Raw genomic sequence first — 7,186 nt, 5'->3', positions numbered from 1 at the left:
CTAAACAGATAAAATAAAGGAGATTTTTTAATTTTGAATGAAAAAATTGTTAAAAAAAACTGAAACGCTATTCCAAGTTTAAGACCGTTTTGTTTTTTAGTAAAAATTAATAGTTTATTGCAATTACAATTCTTGCCAGGACAAGTCTGATGTAACAAGTGTGAGAATGAGAATAAAATAGAATGATATTGCATTTCTCTTTTATGACGTATTATCAAAACTGGTTGATGCAACGTCTTTTGTAATGTTTTCACAAACTTATAGAAAAGACAGAGGGTGTTGATAACCGCAAGGAGTTGCAGAGACTGTTTACAAGAAAGACACTTGCATATTGGTATTGAGTTGTTTTATAAAGTTTTAGTATAAATAATTATAATTGTATGTGTCATATTTTAAGATTGTTGCTTAATGTAAGTTTTGTAATTCTCTTACTGTTCATTTTTGTAGCTCTTTTGATTTTCAACAAGTGATTTACTAAAGAAAATTTTTACAGTGGTTTAATATAAAGCATTTTTTATTTTAAGTGACATACTTTTACAGTTCTTGTAGTTTTCAACACTTGGTTTTGCATTTAATTTTGAGTATTTCTTAAAATATTATTGAGCTTTTGATAGTGGTTAATTTACAGTATTTTAGTACACAAAATTCATATTTAAAAGTTCTTGTAATTTTGAAAATTGGATTTCTAATCATCTAGGTTCGTTTAATAGAAAAACCCTTTAAATTGTTGTGTAAATAGTAAAGTCACACTCAGATTAACCCCAAGCGTAAATGCTCTAGGGCAAATAAACCTTTTGATGTTGGGTCACCAACACCCTTTTTTTCGAAACCACCTAGTTTTTTTCGTTTTTTAATCTAAAATTTTCATTTTTTAATACTTTTCGAATTCAAACATTTAAAGTATTTTAAGTTATGAAAGGACGTTTCCTGAAAGTCTAAGGACACCAGCTCAAAAATTGAAGGAGAAGGTAGATTTTTGAGATTTTTTATAATTTCCCACAAAATTGTCCCCATAAACTTTGCCTTCCATACGTTTGTATCGGAATATTTTTATAAAATTACAATTTCTCAAAAGTTAAATAAGATACTTTATTCTACAAAAACTGGTTTTTAGTTTGTAATTCAAGCTTACATATAGTTTCCAATGTTATTTTAGTAATAAGATGTCGGACTAACCTATGCCCTTAAAGTAATAGGTATAGAAAATTATTAAAAAAAATCAGTTTTAAAACTATGATTTTTAAATTAAGGCAGTCAAAACAATAACAAACAGTATTCTTCGATAATATTTAAATACTTTTTATAGTCTAATGTGCATAGAGTTAATTTTTATGTAATTTTGTGTGCACAGCTTTTGAAGAAATAAAAGAACACTTTTATATACTTTAGGTAGACTTAACTTTGAGTCCGGGTTATACTAAGCTAGTTTAATACCAACTAAGTACTTATATCTTGTTATTGTGGAAAAATTAGGATTTTTAATGAGACGTTCTACTATGTAAATTTTAAAACTGATAATGATTATTTTTTCTAATTCTCAAGGTTTTTGGTTATTTTTTTCTGTGATATATAAACTTTAAAAACGGGTCAAATATGCACAAAGACTTTTCTGCAAGTAAGCACGAAAGTAAGTACGAAAGCACAATTTTGTACGAAGACACTTTTGCACTGTAACGACTTTGCGTTTAAATAAAAAAGGGCGCTAGAGAGTTTTATCAAATTAGGGACTTTTTATCTCTTTGTTTACTTATCGAACTGCTTTAGCATGGCGGTAGTCTAGTTTTACCTTTGTACTGATAGTATATTGTTTGAAAAGATTGTGGTCGCCTCGTACTTCTTGTACGAAGGCGACTGTTTTTTATATTAACTTGTCAATTGGAATAGCTTGTTTGTATATTTTGTTATCATGTATCGCTGTTTATATTCATTTCAATACAATTTGTGTTTCTAGACTCGATTTCTTATATACAATTAGTTAAGCATTCTAACAATCTAACTATTTAATTAAACTAAGCTTAAAAGATAGTCTAAGTTTAGTTCGCAATTCATTAAGTCGACTTAGATAAATAACTTAGCTAAGTCATATCTAAACATTTAAATAACATCACCGATAAATACTTATAACGCGCACGGAGTCAGATGATAACCAGCATCGCGCGTATAAGTAACATTATAAGTAAAACGGGATAGTTAAATGATGACCCCTAGTTGTGTAACACGCACCTTATTTAAGTCCGTAACTTCTTTTTATTTTCTACTTTTCGTAGTGGTGACCCAAAATTAGTTTAAAACTTTATTAAGACTTTAAACAAAATCTAATAGTATCATGGATATACTTTATTTTAGGCTTAATAGATGCCAACTTTATAGGGACTGGGAGGAATTTAAACAAGACAAATATAAAACATTAATAACAGAGTTTTCCTCGTCTGATTCACCCAAACCAAATCCTTACAAGAATTACGCGAATTAGAAGCCGAAAGAGCCGCACTCGATCGAAGTGAAGCTGCTAGAGTATCAAAACGCAATCGCGCTGTCGCCATACCAAATTATGACGTCACCAGTACTTCGTCAAGTAATGCAACAAAAATATCTATTAAGAACCAAAGTTCTGAGCAACCACGGCCAGAATCACCAAGGCCAGAGTCAACGACCAAAGCCAAAGATCAGAGCCAGGCCAACCAGCACCAAAACGGGCAGTCCCAACGGTCCAGGCAACCGCAGCCAGAATCGACAGGGCCAGAGTCAACAGTCAGAGCCACAGCAGCCAGTACCTCCACGACCGCCAGCAACGATCAGAGCCATCATAGCCAATACCACGTCGGGCAATCCCAAAAAGCTGGAAAACCGCAGCCAAAGCCAGAACAGTTCAAGCCAACGGCCGATATAGAGGCTTACAAAGAGCCGTCTCCACCCGTGAGAAGACAAGCATTACTTGCACCATCAGATAAGGATGTAGAAATAGAGCCAATCATATAAGGAAGCACAGCAGCGACTACAAACTTTTCTTCCAGCGTTAATACGTCCAGCAAAGAAGCAAACGCACGAAAGTTGCCCCATTCTCTAAACAAAAGCACAGCAGCGACGGCACAAAACGGCAATACTAAAATTAATGTTAAAACTAATCGCGAATTCTTACGAAAAAAATATCTTACTCTAAACGCAAAACGAATGCGAATAAGAAGAAACCTTTAGAAATTAGCTTAAAGCAGATTTTTAAAACAAACCACGATTTAATTCAGCTTATTTCTCACAAATGGCGTTTTAAAATCGAAAATTTCTTAAACACTATCGCACGAATTTTTAAAACTAATCGAAAATTATTTTGGTTCAGCTTCCATCGATGGGGCTTTAAAAATTTTACTATCGAAAATTCTTTAAACACTATTGCACGCATTTTTAAAACTAATCGAGAATTATTTTGGTTCATTTTTCACCGATGGCGTTTTAAACATATCAAAATCGAAATACTCGTCAGAAACCGTTGCAAAACTTTGAGTTTTTGTTCAGACGCTATTTTTCACCGCTGGAAAATTAAACTAAGATGTTATTGAAACTTTACGGTTAATTAACTTTTACAGCAAAACGTTAAAACCACCAAAAGAGTAATGAACTTTTAAACGCAAAGTTAAGACCACCAAATAGTAATTTATTTTATTTTATTATGGCAGACAACTAGTCTAAGAAGCTTTCTGAACAAAGCTTAGGACGAAATCGAGTCATAAGAAATTGAAGGAGTATTTTTAAAGTTTATTCTTTAACTTAAAATTTTATTTTTAGCTCTTACTAATATAAAAAATTGCCTTAATTTGTTAAGCTTTATTTCAATTTGTTTTTTAAAAACAATTTTATGTTCAAACTTGAACTATTAATCTACAGTTGTACTATAGTAACCTTAGTGATTGATGTCAAGAAGGTTTATCGCCTTGTTTTTTGTTGTTATACACTTCAGCTTACTTATAAAAACACAATTTTAATAAGGTCATTTGAGCTATCAAATATCTTATTCAACATTTAAACGCTAACAACAACTTTGTTTTTAACTTTCTTAGAATATTAAAGTTTTATAAATTAGTATAAAGTTCAAGGCTATATATTTTTACGAAAACAAGTTTAGGCTTTTGAAATGAATATAATTGTTTGTTTTGTCAACTAACTCATGTTGAATGTGAAATGTTTTTAATATACTAAAAGTTTATATAACGAATAATTTGTTTAAACTGAAGCTATAAATTTTTTTAAAGTTTCTTATAAACATACTTAAAAGTACTTGAAAATACTTGAAATAGTATTTTCTTTATATTTTTGCTTAAACTTTTTTTTTGAACTTCGCACGAAAACGGCTCGAGAAATCGAAAGTCGTCAACAAGTCGGCGAAGGTGACAAAGAGATCTGATCCACCATCAGCAAAGCGACCGAGTGGAGTACAGATGAGGAGACCGAGAATGCACGAATAGCGTCTACGGGAAACAATGACTCGCGAGCACTACTAGCGAGTAAAATTCTAAAAATTCTTTCAGTTTTTTTCATTTTTGTAAATTGTTAAAACTTTTTAATTCTGTGCGTCATTTACGAAATTTAAAGCATTTACAAATATAATTATTGGATTTTTATATTGGATTTTAAAGTTTTTTTAACTTAACCTTTTTTAACATCTTAAAGTTAATGTTTTTAAAAACGGAAACCAAGTTGGAACATCAAATTGGTTTCCGTAGGACAAGAAATGTAACGACTTTGCGTTTAAATAAAAAAGGGCGCTAGAGAGTTTTATCAAATTAGGGACTTTTTATCTCTTTGTTTACTTATCGAACTGCTTTAGCATGGCGGTAGTCTAGTTTTACCTTTGTACTGATAGTATATTGTTTGAAAAGATTGTGGTCGCCTCGTACTTCTTGTACGAAGGCGACTGTTTTTTATATTAACTTGTCAATTGGAATAGCTTGTTTGTATATTTTGTTATCATGTATCGCTGTTTATATTCATTTCAATACAATTTGTGTTTCTAGACTCGATTTCTTATATACAATTAGTTAAGCATTCTAACAATCTAACTATTTAATTAAACTAAGCTTAAAAGATAGTCTAAGTTTAGTTCGCAATTCATTAAGTCGACTTAGATAAATAACTTAGCTAAGTCATATCTAAACATTTAAATAACATCACCGATAAATACTTATAACGCGCACGGAGTCAGATGATAACCAGCATCGCGCGTATAAGTAACATTATAAGTAAATCGGGATAGTTAAAGCACAAAAGGACATTTTTGCAAGAAAAATTTTTAGACGAAGGGTTATTTTTGCAGGAGAGTAAAAGAATAAAAAATTAAAAAATTAAAATAAATAAATAAGTATACATACATAAAACAAGAAAAAAATAATAAATTAAAAAATTAAGCAAAAACAAAAATTTAAATTACAGACCGAGGGTAAGGGTTAGGGAAAACAGTTATAGTATAATAAGTAGAAACAATATTTTATAAAGCTAATTAATAGAAAAAATTAACAATAATAACATATTACTTAATAGAAAAACTTAAGGAGAAAAAAATAACTACCGAGGGTAAGTGTTACGGGTAATAATGATAGTAAAAGTATATTACAAAATTATTTTTAGCTAATATAAAAATAAAATCAATTAAAAAAGATTTCAACCCGTGCAAAAGTTACCCTTCATGCAAAAATGACCCTTCTTGCATGCTTAGCCCCATATTTTTTTAGTTATTAACATTAAATCCATTATAAATAAAATCGTACTTAACATCTAAATATGCTGTAATCACACTAAATGCACAACTATTGTCCAAAAAGGATGTTTGTAAGGTCATACAGAGCAGACATAAGGGAAAAGAAACCAGACTAGCGGATAAGCGAGGTGGAAAGCGGCAAAGAGGCAGGGCAGACAGAAAATAGACAACCGTAGAAGAAGTATATTCTTTTTAAGACGCCGACTGCAGCAATAACGATATTACTCCAGTAGTCATATTAAAATTTATATCAATGTTTTATTTAAATAATGTTAAAACATATCAATAAAGATAACGATACTAAAATATTTACATGATTTGTTTTAATATTTTTTGTATAAAACACCAAATAATGACAAAGCTCAAAATAAAGTATGTTATAGTCAAACAAGATAAATAATTTAAGAAAAATTGATTAACGATTTGTTAGATTTTAGTTTTATATAGTTTAGAAGATTTTAATATTTTGTTTCTAATATAACCTTCATATCAAACAACTTTCTGCACTGCCGTGAAATTAATATGTTCTTGTTGCTTTAAACAGATTTAAAGATAAATAGATGAAACAAAAGTTGTGAGAAAACAGCTTTTAAAATAAAGTTTTGTTTTAATTTTAATGTGTTTTTGTAGCTTCAATTTTGACAACTGAAAATATATGGTCGTTTTAAACAAAAACACATATTTTTGAAAACATAATAGTTGTTCTTTTAATAATTATTTAAAAGTAATTTATAAGTATAAAAGTTTTAATTTCTAAAACAGACGAAATGAACTTTAAAAACATTTGCTATAAATAACTTATATTTGTTTCAACAAGTTCACTCTTGGAATCTTAAAATAAATTTTTTCGACGTAAATTTTATAAAAATACATAATTTTTTTTTTTTTTAGTTTGACATCGGAGAAAAGTAGTAACTCTTAAACCTCTTTTTACTAAATAATTGATAAAGAAAAAAACTGAAACGAAAAAACGTTTCATTTCACATTTAATTTAATACAAACTAAATAAAATATGACTGGAGTTAAAACCAGAAGAGCTGATAAGTTTTAATGTTTATATGTTGCTTTTTGGTAAGAAATTATAACTTTTTAAAGATTGACGACTGCAAATTTTTCAACTGCAGCTGACTGAAGATTGGGTTTCATTCTACCGAAAACTTGTTGTGTTTTAATCGAATTAATACACTAAATATTTTGTAAACTCATTATTGTGTTAGTTTATTTTATAAATTGTTTACTATACAAACATTTAGTATTACTTCATAAAAGATTAGCTTAATAATATTTAAAGTTTATTATAACTATTTTTATTTTAAAATGAGTTTTAATTTACACCTTTTTATAGCAACCTTCGATGATAAAATACCTCCAATTCTTTTTAGCGAAAACAAAACTTTTCACTTCACAAATCTTTTCAAGTTTATTAAAAATCTCCTTATT

This window comes from Thalia democratica, chromosome 2 (genome assembly GCF_965202585.1).
Source record: "Thalia democratica chromosome 2, ktThaDemo2.hap1.1, whole genome shotgun sequence".
Lineage (NCBI taxonomy): Eukaryota > Metazoa > Chordata > Thaliacea > Salpida > Salpidae > Thalia > Thalia democratica.
Note: the sequence above shows the minus strand (reverse complement) of the source record.